Source organism: Hippopotamus amphibius, chromosome 13, assembly GCF_030028045.1.
Source record: "Hippopotamus amphibius kiboko isolate mHipAmp2 chromosome 13, mHipAmp2.hap2, whole genome shotgun sequence".
Taxonomy (NCBI): domain Eukaryota; kingdom Metazoa; phylum Chordata; class Mammalia; order Artiodactyla; family Hippopotamidae; genus Hippopotamus; species Hippopotamus amphibius.
In genome coordinates, this window is record NC_080198.1 from 45,376,215 (window position 1) to 45,396,127 (window position 19,913).

The 19,913-nt window shown below is 38.7% G+C and overlaps 1 protein-coding gene across 2 annotated transcripts in view; it reads left to right on the forward strand.

Annotated features, from left to right (window-relative positions):
* SNRK (SNF related kinase) overlaps window positions 1-19,913 on the forward strand; it is a 66,545-nt gene that overhangs the window by 17,662 nt on the left and 28,970 nt on the right. The gene's annotated exons all lie outside the window — the stretch shown is intronic.

The window sequence follows — 19,913 nt, forward strand, 5'->3', positions numbered from 1 at the left end:
ATGGGTCTTAGTTAACAGATTGAGTTTCATGAATGCCATGTTTCTCTAAAGCTGGCAGTGAGTTTATTTTACCTTTTAGATAGCTGATGTCTAAAGTATATTTGTCAGCACAAAGGGAAATAGTAAGTTACTATTTAAGGTAACCTCTCATCTGCCTGTTTTAATTTGTTTTAAGGTCTGAGTACTTTCCTATCTTCTTAGATACTTCTAGTCATCTCCTTCCTGTGAATACTTTTTAATAATCTTGAGACCCATATTAGAAAGGTACTGTGAATATTACAGTGCACTGTGAAGATTTGGGGCATTGAATCATTTATGGTGACCTTGAACAGTGTACTTGACCTCTCTGCTTCATTTCCTCATCCATAAAATCGAATTAAATCAGATACAGGTATCGTATGTTATCTTGTTTACTTTTCGCAGTGACATGTGTGGTGGTTATTGTCCATCTCATTGTACAGAGTGGGAAATTGAGATACAGAGAGCCTGCTGTGTGGTGGATTCCAGATTAGTGGTAGCACTTGGCATTCCCACCGACCCTCTCCCTTCACTCCAACACATTTTCACGTTCTCACTCATTTGTCATGAGTTATTTAGTTGTGGTAGAAGTGTTTATTGCTTTTCAGCTTGTGTCAACTTTGTCCCTTTGGGATCATATCTGTTTTGAAGGTCATTTAGGAATTTTTCAGTTTTTGAGGATTTGTTCATCTGAAGGTGTGATCAGCTTTTAAAATTTTAGGTTTCATCGTGGAAAAACATGCCCTAATATTACATGCACATGAAATCAGACTTCATAGATATGAGCCTTCCCTTTGCATTCTCATCATTTAGAATGCACGTTACAGAAGATTGAAGTCACACATTGAGGAGTGCTGATCTTACACTGAATACTCTGTATACCAAGACACTGCTTTTCGTGTTAGACTATGCGTTCTGGAAAAGAAAGGGTTAATAAATGGTTTCTGCCCACTTCCAATAACCAGGCTTCACTGAAGTCCTTCATTAGAATATTTGAGGCAGAGATTTTTGATTAGTGGAGAGGCTCTGTTCTGAAAATGAAGCCAAGAATATGCAGAAGAGGAAGCATAAATGTCTCAACATGAAAAGAATGTTCAGCCTCACTTAATTATCAGGGAAGGGCAAATTAAAACCATGATGAGATATAGTTTCTTACTTTTCACCTTGAGGAAGACTAAAGTCAGAGAAATCCAAGTGTACATAAGTCTATAGAACATCAGGAACTCTTGTACTTTGAGGTGACAGTTTGTTAATACCTGGTAAAGTTAAAGATGTACCCATCTCGAGATCCAGCAGTTCTCTTCACATGTACATGGAGAAGCTCTCATGTACGCAAGAGGTTTTCAAAGAATGTTTTTATCAGCATTGACTTTTCATCAGCAGGAGAGTAAATTGTTCATCATTCATGTGGTGAAACTATAGCTTGGTGAAAATAAATGAACTCTGTATGTCAGCATGGCTGGAGTTCACAAACTCGTTTAAGTGAAAAAAATGAGTTGAGTACATATATAGTATTATAACATTTATATGAAAGTTTCAAACATACAAAGCAGTATGATATATTTAGGAGTGCCTGCACATGCTGTAAAATATGGAGCATGCAGGAGCTCAAGATGGTTACTTCTGAGGGGCAGGCCTACCTAGAGGGTTTCATCTGTATGGGCAACGTTTATTTCCTAAGGTGGGTAGTGAATACACAGGTGTTCGTTGTGATGCTCTTTTTTCTTCCTCTTATATTATGCATCTTAAATGTTGCGTAATGGAACTTTAAACAAGTTTTTAAAAAGGAAAAGAAAATTGAATGGAAGGATAATCACCAGTCTGATAAATGGTTAGCTTATATTGGTACAGTAGAATTGGGTGGAGTTCACGTTCTTTACTTGTGTTTATTTCCATGCATTTTGTGTAATTGTGTGGTTGAAATTACTATAGAATGGCTTTAAAAAACAAATGGAAAGTTATCTCTCTGTTAATATGTTTATTATGCCAAAATCAACCAGTGATTTTTCATAGATATTTAGCAGAATTAGTTGGGAATAAAGATTAGAATCTGTCATTTAATTAAATTATCAGATGTTGGTAAATAAAACAACTTTGGTTCAGTTTTATAAGTATGTTTTTTTTAGAGTACGCTGGTCCTCAACATTGAAACTTAGTTCAGAAATTGTGTATTTTATTATTTTCAAAGAATCAGATTTTGATTTTATTTAACTATACTTTATGGTTTCTGTATCACTTTTTCCTTCATTTTTATTAACTTTCTAGGGTGTTTGAGTTTGCTTTCTTTTTTTCTTTTTTTAGTGTCTTGAATTGAAAGCTTTTTTCCTTTATTGTCCTGATTTATAACAAATATTTACGTCTAAGGCTGTATGTTGCTTTCCCCCGCAGTCTCTGGTAACATCCCAGGGGTCTCACTCTGCAGTCGTTGTTGTTCACTGCTAAACTTTTAACTTTTCTGCTTTGTTTCTTGTTTAGTTTTTTGTTTTTTAAAAGTTCAAAGTGGATACATTTATTTTTCCTTTTAGCTATTTGGTTTTAACTTCTAATTTTAGTACATTACAGTCAATAAATATGCCTGATTGTTTTCTGCTTTGGGAGTATTTTTAGATTTTCTGTGTGGTTTAATACATAGTAATTTTTGTTTATTATTCCTTGTATGATTAAAATATTTGTATTTTTGGTACGTATAGAGTTTTTATATATAATTAAGGTTGTTAATTATATAATTTGTTCCTTTGTGTCGTTATGTGTTTATTCTAATCTGTTATTTTCTGAGAGAATTATGCTAGTCTCCTACTTTAATCTGTGAATTTATTTTAATCACTTTTTGCTTTGTACATGTCATTTTCAAGCTGTTAGGTATATAAACGTTTATATAATTTATTTTGCACTATGGGCTGTAGCTTTTAGCAATGTGAAACTGTATTTATTTGCTTATTGCCTTAGATCCTATTTGTCATTTTGTTTTAGGTTTATCTTTCTTAAACAATATATAGCTGTATTTTATGTCTACGATCTGTGAGTCAGACTTCTAATAGATGAATGTAATCCATTCATGTTTGTTTTTACTGGAATGTTTGGACTTATTTGTGCTATCTTATTTTGTGTTTTTCATTTGCCTTATCTCATTATTACCTTTTCCCATATTTTCTTGGGTTATTCACGTTTTCTTTTCTCCTGTTTCAGTAGTTTGCAAGACATGCAATCTGTTTCTCTTTGTGTTAGTGTCTACTCTTTTTAATGTATAGAGTTAAACAATATTTGCATCATTCCCTCTACCATGCAAACAACTATTGTTTGCTTTCACTTTCCTTTGAGTAAAAGATTTTTTATTTGCTTTTATTTATTTATAAAGATATTTAATTTTGGACTTAATTTTACTAATTTTTTGGTTTACCACTGATTCTTCACCTTTCTTTCACTTATATTATTTTTGTTTTGTTTTGTTTGTAATTCTTTAGAGAAAATTTGTGAAAAGTTTGCCAAGACTTTGTCTAAAAATGTCATCACATTTGAATGGTACTTTGGCTGGGTATAGAAATACATATTGAGAATTGTTTTCTTCCCAACTTTGAAGATATTTTCGTGTCAGCCTTTGCTTCTAAAGTTGCTGGGGCGAAGTCTGATGTGAGATTAATTTTATTTCATTGTTGAGCTATACATTTCATTTATTCTGTGAAGCGTAGTTTCACATTTCTGGAAATGCTCCAGTAAGTGGTTTTTCTTGATTGTTAGTTCTTCTTTTGATGCACTTTGTTCCTCTCTCATGCTGCTCATGTTTCCTAGGTGCTTGGGGACTGTTAGTTGTCTGTTTATCTCTTTTTTTGAGATTCCCTAGTAGTCTGTCTGTGAATACAATGTCTGAGTAACCTCCAATGGATGTGAGAGAGGAGTAGAGTGTGGCCTGGTGTCTGGTCTTAGTATTTGACAGACTGTCAGTACACCTCTGCCCCTGGTGCCCACAGTCAGTCCTCCCACCTGGAACAAATACTTGCTTGTTTCATGCTTGGTGAGTTGCAGGGTGAGAGAAATGGATTCATCTCTCTAATGGTTGTCTTAGTGCAATTTCTTCCTGTTTCCAGACTGTGTCTTCTAGAAAGGAGCACCACAGATGCTGCTGCCAGCTGGTTTCCGCTTTCAGTCTGATTCCATGTGCCATCTACCTTTGTGGTCATATCTAGGGATTTGGAGGGAGAAGGAGAGCTAGATCTTGCTCAGCTGTTGATTTCAGTTGGCTCTCAAGAATGTGTATTAGGTTGACTTCACCGAGTTAGAAAGGAAAGGGAAAAAATAACCTGTGTGAAAAATCCTGGCATCTCTCATCACAGTCTTTGGAATCCCTGTGATGGAGATTGCGGCACAGCAGTGTGCATGGCGGGGAACTCATCATCACTGCTAGTTACGTGAGTTTAGACAATGCAGGGTCAGGCAGGGGAGGGGCCCGTGCCTGCTGGAGTCAGCACATTTTTTCCTCTGGAGAGCTCAGGTTCTGCTGAAACTTTTGGAGACCTTGCTGCTGACCCTGTGGGGGCCCTTGTAGTAAAACTCCAGGTGAATTTCTGGGTAAGTGAGGGTTTCTTTTTTTCAAAGCAGTATTGAAAAAAAGACCTTACTCTGCTTTAAAAAACAAAACTAAAGTATGCTTTAAAGGTTTCTTCGTTATAGAAACTCTAAAATGAGAAAACTGTTTCTTAAATCACGGACAGAACTTTTCATTTGCTGTAGAACCCTGACATTGTTTATGTCTTTCTACTTCACTAAATTGTTTATTTTCAAGTTAAAATGAACTCAATTTGGTATCGAAAACTTTGTCATCTCACTTGAGATTCAGAAGCTTCCTGGAATGTTACAGCTCTGAAACTGAAAACCACTATATTCGATGCTTCCTAGTTTATAGACAAACTATTTCAAAGATGAAATATTCAGTCTCTTCATTAGTTTATTATTTGCTAAATTAATTTGTAGGAGATATCATTGAAAGCTAAATCATATAAAACATGACTCCATATTAATAAAGTACTAAGATTTGGATTTCGAGTCAGTGTGTATAAGCTTTTGGGGATGTAAGCAGAAAATCTGTATACACTGTCTACAGTTTGCAGTTCAGCATTCAGTGGAGATTATTCATTTATTCAGTTATGAGAAGTGTCCTCATGCATATCAGTACACAGAAAACTAGAGTTCTGTTTAGAAATCTGTATTTTGTCCTATATTAAAATATTACTCTTTGCTGGCTCTCAGTAAACTAGGAATAGAGGGGAACTGTCTCAACTTCATGAAGACCATCTACAAAAACCTATAGCTAACATCATACACTTGTTGGTGAAAGACTGAATGCTTTCATCCTAAGTTTGGAAACTAGGCAAGGATGTATGCTCACCACTCTTACTTGGTACAGTACTGAAAGGCATGCAGATTGGAAAGGAGGAAATAAAAACTATCTCAGTAAGTGAATTTAGCAGGATCACAGGATACAAGATCAACACATAAAAGTCAATTGCATTTGTATATATTAACAAACACCTGGAGACTGAAATTAAAAACACAGTAATATTTACAATCATGTGAAAAAATATATACATTAACAAAACATAGCAAAATAATTTATGCTGAAAAATGCAGACTGCTAATGAAGGGAATTAAAGAAGACTTAAATGAATGGAGAGACATCATATTCATGAACTGGAAAACAACATAGTACAGATGTCACTTCTCCCCAAGTTGATCCATAGATTTAGTGCAATTTCTGTCAAAAGCCCGGCGAAGTTTTAGAAGACATAGACAACATTATTCTAAAATTTGTATGGAACGGCCAAGGACCTAGAATAGCAAAAACAGTTACGAAAAAGAATAGCAAGAGAGGAGTCACTGCTACACCACTCTGGAAAATAGTTTGGCAGTTTCTTATAAAACTAAATATGTACTTCCCATACAGCCCTGCAGTTGGCACACCTGCATGTTTATTGTCACATGAAAACCTGTGTGTGGATGTTCTTAGCAACTTTATTTGTAATAGTCCCAAAGCAGAAACAAGCTCGATGTCCTTCAGTAGGTGAAAGGTTAAATGGTGGTGTATCCTTGCCCTGGAATACTATGCAGCAATAAAAAGGAACAGACTTGATACAACACCTTGGGTGGATCTTAAGAGAATTATGCTGAGTGAAAAAAGCCAATCTCAAAAGCTTATGTACTGCATAATTCCATTTATATATCTCTCTTGAAATAACAAAATGGAGATAAAGGTGAAGAACAGATTGGTTGTTGCCCCAGGCAAGAGATGCTAGTGGGTGGTGTCGTTTATAAAAGGATAGCATGCAGGAACCTTGTGTGTGATGGAGCACTTCTGTATCTGGTGTTGTTACATGAATCTACACATGTAATAAAATTGCATGGAAGCTACACACAGACGAGTGTGTAAAACAGTGAAATCCGAATACGCTCTGTGGACTGAACCAATGTCAGTTTCCTAGTTTTGATATTGTGCTATGGTTAAGTAAGCTGTTGCCACTGGGGAAATTGGGTGAAGAGTACATGGGACCTCCCTGTACTTTTTTTTTTTTTTTTTTTGGCAACTCTGTGAATCTATACTTATTTCAAGATTAAAAAGTTAAAAAATACAGAATATTGATTGCCTGGAAGGCAAGTATTCCAATTTAGGTGTTCCTGAGATGTTGTGCAGGGCTGTTTTTACTTAATTTTTAGCAATAATGCCTGATTATGGTCTGGGAATGAAGGTCGCCATGATCGAAACACACTGCATTTTTTTCAGTGTTCAAATGCATGCTGACAAATATATATTTATATTGTATTTTTTTTTATAAAAACAATTGTAAAACCAGATAATCAGCCCCAAATTTTCCTATACCCACTGAGATGAGAGCATTTAACCTTCACCATGTTAAAGATATGTATTTACATTTATTTTAGAGCGTGATTCTTAGCTGTTTCTGGTTCAGTAATGCCTTAAGATCTGATGAAGTATATAGACACATCTTAGAATTGTGTTCTTTTTCTTTTCTTTGACCTAACATATTGCATGTGAAGAACAACTCAAAATCCAGTGTGACTCTGTGGTCTGCCTGAAAAGAATTGCCTTGTCTTGTCAAAAAGTAGATTAGTAAAGAGAAGGACAAATATTGTATGCTAACTCACATATATGGAATCTAAAAATGGTACTGATGAACTCAGTGACAAGAACAAGGACACAGATGCAGAGAATGGACTGGAGAACTCGAGGTTTGGGAGGGGGCCGGGGGTGAAGGGGAAGCTGAGACGAAGCGAGAGAGTAACACAGACATATATATACTACCAACTGTAAAATAGATAGCCAGTGGGAAGTTGTTGTATAACAAAGGGAGTTCAACTTGAGGATGGAAGATGCCTTAGAGGACTAGGATGGGGAGGGTGGGGGGGGGAGTCGAGGGAGGGAGGGAATACGGGGATATGTGTATAAAAACAGATGATTGAACTTGGTGTACCCCCCCCCAAAAAAATAATAAATAAATTTATTTTAAAAAAAAAGTAGATTAGTAAAACATAAATTGAGACATTCTTTTTTTTTTTTAATTTTTTTTTTTTTATTATTTTTTTGGGGGTACACCAAGTTCAATCATCTGTAGACATTCTTGACTGTTAATTTGTGTGCTAATTATACTTTGTATAATATTTGGGAAATCTTGGTGTATTTAAGCCAAGAGCTGTAGTTAAACTGGAGGCCACGTTTAATGCGCTCATGGCAGTCATTCCTCGCTCTGCTGTAGTCCTGTGATAAAATATCTCCACGTACTCCCTCCTGTAAAAGAGCTGTCAGAGGGTTTAGGAAATGGGTGCCACCAAAAGAACTGTGATTGTAGCATTATGTGTATAAAATATTTAAATATTCTCTCTATGAAGTTTTTAAAAGGATTCCTCCTTACTATGCAGATAGTGTAACCTAACCTAAACTTGGTGATAGAACTTTGAAATAATCCAAAGAGATATAAGCAAATTAGAAATTTTGTTTGGTTTACATAAATCTGCCATTGTAGCTTATACCGTGAATTAATAATTCCTTGCTTTTATTTCAGATTTATTACAGAAAAGCCATTTATGTACTTGCTTTTATAGTCCTTCCCAAGCTGCACCAAATCTGAGTGTGTACAGTTTCATTTTTCTCATTTATTTATTAGAGACAAATGTCTTTGTAATGTGTTTCAGTATTTTCCGACTTGGACCTTTTCTTCCCAGATTCAGAATCTGGTTAAATTTTGTACTGCTTATTCTTACACTATTTGTCATTTGGATGTATGGTCCTGATGAGTCTAGATTAAAGACCTTAGGCTTGTGTCAGAGTTTTAGGCCCAAGCGTGGAGTTTCGGATTATATATTTTTAAGGGATGATTTGAGCCTCTTCAATGCATAGGTAAGGAAGTTTGGTCTGCTTTAAAGTAGCGCCCTATTTGCTTTATTTAAAAAAAGAAACACAGAACCTGCATGTGTAAGTGTGCCCAGCGTGAGCTGCATTGCAGCCTGGGACTCAGGCCTAGTCACATGGGTAGCATTTGGTTGCTGAGAACTGAAAAACATATCCATAGAAATGCGGCAACATGCCTTCCACAACCCCACTGCCAGATGCAAGGTCACATGCTCTGACAGGTACCTTTTACAAAGTATGGTGTTATCACTTGTCATATAAAACCACAACAGAAAAATGAAAGTCCTTCCCTAAACTTTCTGAAGTTTCACATGCCTATGAGAAATAAATAATTTCAGAAATCACAAAAATTGACCTGACATGAACCCCTTGTAAATAAAAGCACTTGATTCAGTATTAGTTCTGTCCTCACAATGTACCAGCTTTAAAATGTGAATGTTGTATAATTATTTGAGAAGCAGATAGCAGTGCCTTGAGTAGAATCTTTTGGGTTTTACAAATAAGCTGTTATTGAATTTAATGTTTGTAAAGAAGATTCTTGAGCATGGAGTGCTAGGGGTGGTATAGTCTATAGATAGCCTATAGATGGGTTTTTCAGGCTAACTCAACCATTGATTTCTCAGTGAGAGGTCTGAAAAAAATGAGAAATAATTTGCCTGTTTTTGATGTTTTCCCTATTGTATTTTTAGCCATAGTACTTACTGTTCTCACTGTGTGATAATGCTCAGATCAAATGAAATATGTGGTGACTCTGTTTTGAAATGTGTAACTTACTATGCTAGTGATATGGTATGATTTAAACTGGCGGTTTCTCAATTCATCGCCCAGCAGTTTCACCTGAGGGAGACTTAAAAAAGGAAAAAAAAAACCTTCCTTGGGCAACCCCTCTAGAGATTCTGATTCTCGTAGTCTTGGGTGAGGCCTGCACCCAGAAGTTTTTGTGAGATTCTGCTATGCATCCAGCCTTGCCTACCACTGATTCAGACATGTAGAATCAAATGTTTTTAGCCATTTGTGGAAAATAGATGCCCAACATTTTAATTCTGATGTTCTCTAGAGAAGAAGTATTAGGAAAAAAAATTTTTTTCTGCCCTTTACGTTCAAAAAAGTGAATGAGAATGTATATATTCTTTTCTATGTTGATAATTGAATTTAAATTTCTCCCCTCCACCTTTCTCCACCTCCTGCCCCCCATTTTTAATCACAGAATGTGCTCATTTCGGGATAAGTGAAAACCAAATTTCAGGTCCCTTGGAAATGTTTTCTGATGCTTCTCCAGGGCCTGGAACTGGAAGCTACACAGCCGTCAGGGACCCTTGTCCTGAGGAGTCCAGAGACTGTGTGGTCAGAAGGTTGCCTCACTGCATCAAGTCAAAATCATTTTCTTTGTCCAGAAGATTTATAGCACCTTTGCAGGTGTCTAAGGGCTCTGACTACTATTAACTAGACAGGGATTTTGTTTTGTTTTAGGTGGGCCTTAGTGCACCACTTACTCCTCCTAACATCCTGTGGGAAAAAAAAAGAGTGTGCAGGGCTGGTAAATGCAGGTCCTATTCGAATCAAAACTGGAAGTTACTGTTCGCCTACTTTTCAAACTAGAGCCCAGCTCTGATCTGAGTCTTTGGATATTTTGTCTGAGGAGGTTAGAGTTGGGCTGACATGCGTTGAGCGTATCTTAGGAAACACGTAAGAGAAGGGATTTTAGAAGTAGGTTTCCTTTTCTCTGTTCCTAGCTGCTGCCCTTCTCAGATACTGACAGTTCCGGGGGGAGGTGGCCTCTGGGGCTTGGGGCAAGGGTGAGTTGGAGTTGCCCTGGGGAGTGGCTTAAAGAGGGCAGTAAGGATGGGTTTCTCAGGGCTGCAGCCTGAGGCGGCAATCTCAGGTGACCCCCACTGAAGAGGAAAACGGTGCTTCTCAGTTCCTTTGAAAACTGTTTCGTTACTCCTCTGCTCAGAACACCTTGAAGAGTTCCCATTTCACTCAGAATCAAAACCGGAGTCCTCACAGTGGCCGTCTGGCCCTCAAGATTGGCTCCTCCATTTCTTCCCTGACTTTCCCTCCCAGTGTTCCTCATCACTGCTCAGCTCTAGCCACACGGCCCAGCCTCAGGGCCCTCCTGCCTCCCAGCCCTCTGCTCTCAGGCCTCCCCTTCTCCCCAGTACTGCCAGTCTCCTTCCTCACCTGGCTCATCTCTCTGCGCACTGGGGTAGGAATAGTTCTGGCCTTGGGACTGTTGTAGGGATTAGGTGAATGACCACCCCAGTCACAGTCAGCCTGCAGCCATCAGCCCTGTCTCAGCACGTCCTTCCTCTCGCCTAGTCTGGAAATTTGTCCTGGGGGAATTTCTGAAATGTTGGCTGCCTGGGAAAACTGGGAGGAAGGGCAGGCCTGTGCACGTGTGCTTTCTCACTCGTGTTTTCAGTTGTGTTTAACTTTCAGAATGTTAGGTGGTTTGTGTTTAGGGAGTAGGTTGACTTCTAAAGAAGGGATGTGTGTGTGTTTTCATGTTAGATTTTTAAAAAAACAAATGAAAGTCCTGGTATTTATTTGATAACTGGCTAGTTTCTTGGAACTTTAGAAGAGTTGTTCAAAACACCCAAAACAGTAACTATTTTAATACAGAAATACATATGGAAACTGAAACCACTTATCTTCACTTCCGGTTGTAGCCTAGGAAACCTTTGGGGAGTTGAAAACATCAAATCTGCTTGGGTATTTTTTAAGCGTTTTATTTGTGGGGAGAAACATAAACCTGTTAAAGGCTAGTTTGCAAAACAAAAAATCAGTAGAACAGAGTGTGTGACACAGGAAGTTTGGAATCCTTTTGGTCAGAGTGCACACTGCTGGACAGACTCAGAGCTCCACATAGCCCGTGGAGCGCCTGTCATGTGTTTAAGAACTGCTGAAGGATGTGTGTCTGCTTATTACATCAGGTGCTGGGCGTCTCTCTCCTGTGCGCTTGCTGAAGTGGGCCTGGCGGGGCTAGTCAACCACAGGTCCCACTTCCTGGGGAAACCCTGCCCTGCCCACTGGGTCCTGGAGTTGTCATGACTCCCAGGGTGGCTGCTTGGGAAACGCTTTCACAATCACACCAACACAGAGTGTGGTTTACTTCTTTCGAGGGTGCTATGGCGTCTGTCAGTCACATCCTTTCATGTTCGTGTTGACGTTGGTAGAGAAAGGTGGAGAGCAGACGTGGCATGGGGCACCCGTGATAGGGCAAGTTCATCAGCAGAGACTCCTGTGGAGCTGATGCTTCGTTACAGCTGTGATGCCAGTTGGTGCCCTTCACCGTTTTTCATTTCTCAGTCACATCATTCTATATAACACATTTTCTGTATAACCTACACTGTCTTTGGAAAACATTGGCATATCTTCACTAATTTGTATTGATTTATTATCCTGATAGTGATATGTTAAAAGTAACATCCAGTATAGCTAATTTAATAATTTAAAACTTTCACTCAGAATTATTTTAAACCTCGGAAGCTAAGGAAAAAATTGTGGGCCTTCAGCATTTGTGGCGACATCTGGTGAGTAGGAAGATAAGCCTGTGAAGTGAGACCCTCCTGATAGATACACCTAAATTCTGGTGCCTGGGATGCAGCCAGGCACAGAGTAGGCACTCTAGTTTGCTGGGTAAAAATAATAGAAGGCCTGTGAATGGCTAAAAAAAGAGGGTGGTGAGATGCAGAGGACATATGCCCTGATTGCCTTTGGAATTGGATGGGATGGTGCCAAGCCTAATCGCTCCAGATGCTCACGTGTCCCCCTTGCTCAGTAGTGAGATCCTGGAGATAGGGAGCTGTGTTTGCTTCTGTTGTATCTGTGGTCCCATCCTCTTCTGGTAAGCACAGCAAGCTCTTAATGCTTGTTTAAATGAATAAACATTACAGAGATTAAGAAGTAAAAATGTATGTCCTTCCAAACTTCTTTACAAAGTTAATTGCGGTCGCCCTCATGGCTCTTCCTGATCTCTGGTCACATCAGAGCTCCTTTTTCTTGCCTTCTGTATGTATATTTAATGAGTCCTAGACTCACCATGAGTGTGATGAAAGCTGTGGTGCCTCTCTTCGGAGAGATGCAGAGGTGCAGTTTCTGAGGTGTTTTTTGGAACACTGTGAAGCCCTTTTAGATCCGACCTTGGAGCTTAGTAAAAAGTGGGCCCACAGCTTTTTGACAGAAGGAATGAGCCCAAGCGCTTTTGAAATAAGCTTTGAGACATAAAATATAGGTGCAGAATAGCGCAGAGCCTTGGTTTTTGTGCCTATCTAACTTGTTTTGTATATTCGAGCTCTCATTTTCCTTATTGTGTTTTTAGTTTCCTAACTATGACTTGGGAAGGTTGTAGTGGAAAATTGGAGGTAAGATTTTAGAAAGGGCTACTTCCAAAAGGAACATCAAGTTATTGCGGTTACAGTGTTCTTTTTAATTTGTAGGTATTTGGTGTGCTAGATAAAATTTTTTTTAAAAAAACCCATTTTGTGTCACTAAGAGAGTTTGTATGTATTAACTCTTCACTGACATTTGGAGGTCCTTGTTACAGTTTAAAAGAGATGTAACATGGATTGGGAGCTCCAGTAGATGCAGGGAAGCCCCTCAGATGGTGTGACCCCCATGTTCCAGGGTGTGATTCCCAGTTTTGTATGTGCTGGCAGTTAGTTTCTGGAGGGCTGAAACTGGTTTAACAGATTCTTAAGAGACTAATGTATACAGATACTAGTTGGTATATGAGACATTAAATATCAGTTCACTGTAAGCTTATATTCTTGTATCAGAATAGCTATATTTTCCTAACCTTACCTGTTTTTCAGGGTTTTAAAAGGATGTTATACCTAAGATACTCTTTTAGTTACAGTGTAATGTAAGTTGATTGAGCTTAACCTTTTTTAGGAATATTTGTGATCCATTGAAACTCTGGAGGTCACGTGATTCTTGTTTGACTTTCTGCTTCAGGTCTGGAAAGGGTTCTTTCTGTTCTGAAGTAAAAGTTCATCTATTCCTGTTGCTCCCAAGGCTTTAAAAACATGATTTTAGCAGGTTATCCTTTTGTTTCTAGTTGTTAGAGCAGGACCTTCAGTCTGCTGAAACCCATTATATTCTACCTGGAAGCAGAAGATTCCCAGTGGTTTTAGATTAGTCCTAATTTTTTTTCTTAATCGTCAGTTTATGGGTGGGGTACAGTGCTATCTGTCCCAAGGGTAGTTGCATTATCAAGTTGTCAGTAAACAGCTTGATAAAAGTTTCTTGGATTTACCATCTAGCTTGAATATTAAAATGAATTCATAAATCAGCAGAGGCTAGGTAGAGAACTTGTGTTTCCTGACTTTCTAGCCTTTGGCTCTTCTAGCTGCTGTCAGGGGAGTAAAGGGAGCAGCTTTTCATATGGTCAGGAGGCTTTCTGAATTGTTCTTGTGTTATTTTATGTAGGATAAATCAACTTCAGAATCCTTAGCTATCAGTGTCTCCTACCAATTAGGGAACTACTTATTGATCACTTTCTTTAGATTAGTTCTCAAGTTGTCCCAAACACAGTAGAGCACCAGAAAGCAAGTGAAGAAAGGCTGCTGGGATGCTGAAATGGAAGGCTGTAAGCCCAGGTGCAAAGGTCATTTATTTTGTTTATAGTTGTCATTCAGAGTCTCACTCATATCCTTATTTATTAGTTAATTTTACATAAAATTCTAGCAAGTGGAATACATAGATTTTTCTGGTCTTCAGCTCACAGGTAACATAGGGACTTCGTAGAGGCCGGCTCACTGATAGCAACAGGAGAGGAGGAAGAGTCAAGAGATTGTAATCGAAAGCACGATCTGCCGCTCTGCTTGTTACCTGGTACTTTTGGATAGAGCGCGAGATCTATGCTTGCCATGGAAGCAGCTCTGCAAGGGGAGTCCTAGATGGAAGATAAGGTGGTTTCATATCTTTTATAAAAGAGGAGGTTGTTACTTTCTCTGCAAATGAATGAACAGAAATGAACTGTGGCAAGGCCCAGGACACCACAGGCAGCAGTGCCCTCTCTCCTGGAAATTCTCCCTTCATTGCCAGTCGGCACCTAGCACAGTGCCTGGCAAATAGTGGTGCCATATACTTGCTGAACACACACGTCTGTTTCTGCTTTGTGGTGTAGGGAAGGACTGATGCCCAAGGGCACCTCTGTATCTTACCATGATTCTTTAGCTGGTGATTTTAAGTGATGTAGAAGAAAGGAGAGGCCCTAATAATTTTAAATTCCTCCATTATCAGAAGGCATCAGAGGAAGAATTATTTAAAAAGTTGTACTGGAATAAGTACTTCAAGAAGAAGGGATGATAGATCCCTACCTAAGTCATATGTCACAATAAATTCCAGGTGAATTCAGGATTTGTATATGAAGCATTAAGCCTCTCCCCCCGCCCTCCCCCCCCAAAAGTTGAATATTCATAGGATCTTGGCCTTTCTAAACAGGAATTATAAGGAAATGGTGATAGATTTGATTACAGTTTTTGGGTATGGTGCATATATAATCTTGAAAACAAAATTATAATGGAATCAAACTGGGGAAATGATTTGTAATATAGATGAGAGCTATTCTTACCGTAGAAAGAGCTCTTAGAAACCAATGAGAAAAACTCTTCTAAAGACAAATGAAGAGTTGATTTACAAGTCATATAAATAGCCAATAAAGAAGGAAAACGTTAACCTTAAGAGTAATTAGAATATTCGGGACTTAGTATAAAGCTACTAAGACTGTATGGTATTAGCAGAAGGGTATGATCAGTGAAATAGAAAAAAGAATCCATAAATAAACCCACACTTATTGTTTGGTAGTTTCTAATAAAGCTAGCATACAACCTAGCAAACCCACTCCTGGGGAATTACCTAAAGCAAATGAAAATTTAACTTTGCACCAGCACCTGTGCACAAATGTTTTTAGTGACTATACATGATTGTCTCAATCTTAAATGAGCTGTGGGACACCTGTGCAAAGGGACACCACTCAGCAATGAAAAATGAATTATTGGCACATGCAGCAACAGGGGCAGATCTCAGATGCATCAGTGAAGAAAGCCAGGCTTCAGAGACTGCACACTGTGTGCGTCCATTTATAGGCAAGACTTTCAGGACATAAAACAGACCCGTGGTTGCCAGGGGCTGGGCTGGGAGGAGGAGTTGACTGCAAAGAGGCACAGGGAACTTAGTGATGCTCTGTGTATCTGTGTCTCGGTTGTGATAGTAGTTCCATGACTGCATTTGTTAGAACTTGCAGAGATGCACACTAACAATGGTGAATTCTAGTGTAAATTATACCTTGGAGAAATTGGAAAATAATCAGGACAGTCCAAATTAAAACAAATCTCATAACTATACCTATCTAACAGGCTAATATGAAAAGCTGTGGTGTTGGGAATGGGGGGGGCTTCCCCCAGGCTGCTAATAGACACTTACTGTCATTAAACATGTATTTCATAATCTGAAGAAAGTAGGCATTAACTTTTAAAAACAGGAAATGTGTGGTTATATTTGAGAGAACTTCCTAGCTAAAGTTTTAATATGAAGGAATCTAAAAGTTATAAACCTGTGTAGAACCAACCAGGTTGTATGTTTATTGTAATCCCTAGAAAGATGTATTGATTTTTTTAATGTAGAAGAATAAGCTTGTATACATTTTTAAACGACATGACTAGTTTAGGCATTACCATGGAGAACTAAGCAAAACAAACATTTCAAGAACTAATATTTTGAATTTTAAATCCTTTTATAGCAGATAGACTGTTTTAAAGTTGATTTCTCTTTATCCTCAGATGGTAACGTTACAGTCTCTTGAGAGGTTTAACGTTGTAGGGAGTCTAGGGTAATGCTGTGTTCTGTTTAAGGACACCCCTCATTTGACTCTATATCTCTGTGCCCAGAAAGCAGTGTTTGTTGCATTTTGAAAGAGAACCCATAAGAGTCAGCATATGCAGGTGATTTTTATGAACTGGTATTTTAATGGTTTGTATATTTGTCTTCTGTTAGCACACCTCAATCTTATGCAAGAGGCTCAATGTTTTTAAAATCAATATAAGAAAAGGTACTCCACTAGCTACTAAACTAAAGCATTGAGGTCGTGCAGGCTTCAGATTCATTCTTTAGTTATTATTGTTTGATTAGACAGTTGACATTTTTAGGTTTGGTACTGAACCTGAAAATTTTTGCTTTCTAGATCAGAGCCAAATTGTAAAATCACTTTGCATTTGTCATATTCTTGTCATAATCATGTAAGATTCACCTCATAAAGCAAAATCAAAGTCTGAATGTCCACGATGAGGCAGTGCTCCTGTACAGCCCCCTCTTTGAGAAGTATCCACATTGGAATTTGTAGTCGAAGGATGTACTCATGCACATTGCCATCCTGATGACCCTTGTTTCCACATTTAAAAAATATTTCTTGTATGTGACTGTTTTAAGCTTTGTGACTCGTATAATAAAATTGGACAAAAGTTAGTTTTCTCATAAGCTTGTAAAAGGAAGTATTTAGGTTTCACAGTGTTTTGTTTTTTTGTTTTTAATAAAAGATCTCATTTTGGAAAGGTATGAATTTGTAACTGATTCGTGTTTCATCAAGGTATATAGAAATCAATACTTTGAGGGGTTGTTCTGAGGGTGGAAATTTCTAGGAAGCCAGGGCATCCAGACTGACTTTGGGAATGTATCTGAAGTGATGCCTGTGGTGGCTCTGGCTTCAGGGTCACCTTCCCCTTGAGAACCCTCAGGTTTGTCCTGAAGCAGGGAAATAGAACTAAAGAGGGACCCAGCCAGCAGCACTACGCTGACCCCTTCCCAGGCTTCATGAGACCCAAATCCTCTCCCTAGACACTATGGTGCTGAGATACCACCAGGGAAACAGGTTACCCAGAGAGTCTGTGGACCCATAACGCTGCCCTTTTTTCTTTCATCACATTCTGTAAGACTCTTCAGGGGTGCTTTTGAATCATCAGTGAGTTTGTATTTGAGTTTTCTTAATCCTTTAAGGAAATTATTTGTGGTAAAAATTAAAAGTAATATAATTTCTACTGCAGGTGTTCATGCTATGGACAGATTGGTCTATGAAGCCATTTAAGGGAACCCTGTGGAACCGAATGTCCCCAGACCACAGGTTGAGAGTCACAGACTCAGTGACTAGAGAACCTGTCTAGACTTTTTTTTTAAAATATCTTTTACATTCCTGTAAAAAGCTTTCTGCTTATTCAGTTGAAGTATGTACATATCAGAACATTCTGTTAAGCACAACTAATTTCTAATTACTTTTTTTTTTTTACAAGTAATAAGTGAATGTTCTTGTAAGATAATTCAAATAATACAGAAGTATATTTAATAAAAAGCATAAAATCTCTTGTGCTTTCTCCTGCCAGTCTCAATCCTATATCTAGAGGTGTGAGCATTTATGATCCTTGCAGACTCTGCAGTGATATGTGTGGCACTGTTTGCCCAGACACCCTCTCAGAAAATACCAGATAAGTAGTGGTGTCCACATTTTAAAGAAGAGGAAACTAAGATGTGAAGAAGCTGGGTCACTTGGCCAAGAATACATCGCTAATTAAATGACCAACATAGGGTTTGAACCTAGGTCTCTGATGCTTTAGCCCAGGCGTGCTCTTTTCCTTAGGCTATACTGAAAGAAATCACGCAACTATTATGTTTTAGCTTGGCTTATCTTTGCTTCTTTGTTTGTGAAGTTCACTTCCTAACTGGTATCAGAATCAGACTCGTAAAGTGACTCGTGAAAGAATGCTGAGTTGGAAGAGTGTCTGCTGCTTGCCTGGTTTGGGTTGTGTGAACATGTATAGTCTCACAGTGTGTGATTGATAACCTTTGGCTTATTGAACTTTTCCCTGTTTTCTCTTGACTTGAAAAAACAAGTTTGCGTAAGGCCTTAAACAGCTGACACTGCAGCTTGTCCTCATTGACCCCCCACCCCCGCACTCTACTCCGAGCCCTTCCTAGTCTCCTTTCCCTCTCACTAGCCACTTACTACCTCTGAACCCCAAACCTCTGCTTCATCTGCCTTCTGGGGCTCTACCCAGATAATATTTGTGGAAGTACTGCTTTGTCTTTAGTTTCAGACCCATTCCATTCAGCAGACTTCTGAGGAGCAGGCATTACCTGGGTGCAGGGGACATACTCTGCACTCAAGGAGCTCTGAGCAGTGGAGGAAGATGAGAACATCTGTAATTACAGCTCACTGTGGTGATGCTGAAGTCACCAGCTGGACCGGGTTGCCAGGTTGGAGCGCAGTGTGGGGAAACCTCAGGGAACATGGGGGTCAGTGGTGGGAGCCTTTGCATCTAAGCACTTGCTGGACCCACAGAGTACAGAGTCTGGGACGTCTCCTGAGCTTTGATTGGGTGGGTGGAGATGTCCTTGACCAGGTTAGAACACAAATGAGGGCAAATACGTTTGGGTAAAAGATGATAAGCTTAGCTTAGGCAGCACTGATTTTTGAAGTCTCCAAGGCGCATTTAGGTGGATTCAGGTCTGGGAAAGAAGTTGTTTCAAGTAGATATGAGATGATGACATTCATTCTCACTCTTTTCTTTAAAGAGAAGAAATGATTCCTTGTTAAGTAATGAAACTTTGCTTCCAGCTAGAGTGTTGATGAAACCAGGAATAATAGAGCTATCCTAAAACATGGATGTGTCCACATTCTTCATGCCTCTTCTGTCTCGTTCTTACACTGTTAGTTCAAATGACTTGACAGTTCTGTACTTACAGAATGGTCTCTAGTTATGTCCCTTAGACACAGCCACTGATCTTGTTCAGAGCAAGAAAGAATCCTTAAAAACCAGAGCTCTAGGTGATTTTGGATGCAGGTGAGTTGTTCTTACTGTATAGGTAGGAATTTACATCAGTGGACCATAGAGATTAAGTTTCTGAATATCATACGAGAAACAAAGGCTCTAGGTTTGGTTATAGAACTCCTGGGACCCACACTCCTGCAATAGTTCTTGCTATTCTCAGAAAGCATTCCCTTTACCATTGGTATTGGGTCATATGTCAGTTGCTAGTGACCATAGTTGGAACTGCAAAGTGATTGCATAAACCCTGCCAGTTGTAAGTGGTGTTATAAAAGGTGCTGGTTCCTACCTCATCAGTAGTGGTTTTAGAACATTCTATTCCTGTTGCTTGTTTCATGACTCATGGCTACACTGATAAAAGAAAGCTAGAGGGGAAAAATAGAGGGTTCTATCTAAAATCTTTCTTCTGGTCTTCCCATTTTTATTACTTTCTAATCTGTGTTCATTCTTTTGCTGTGTAGATAATTCACTTCAGAAATGATTTTTCAGAAAACCTTTCAGTAGTTGTGACATTTTCCCTTCCATACGCTTTGGCAGTTACTTTTCCTCAAAGTAATCATTCTTTTATTCTGTTTTGTTTTCATTTTGATCTTTTGTTAGCCTGCCTAAGTGAACTTTGTATTATAAACTCCACCTCCAACCCTAGAAATAGCACGATTCAATTG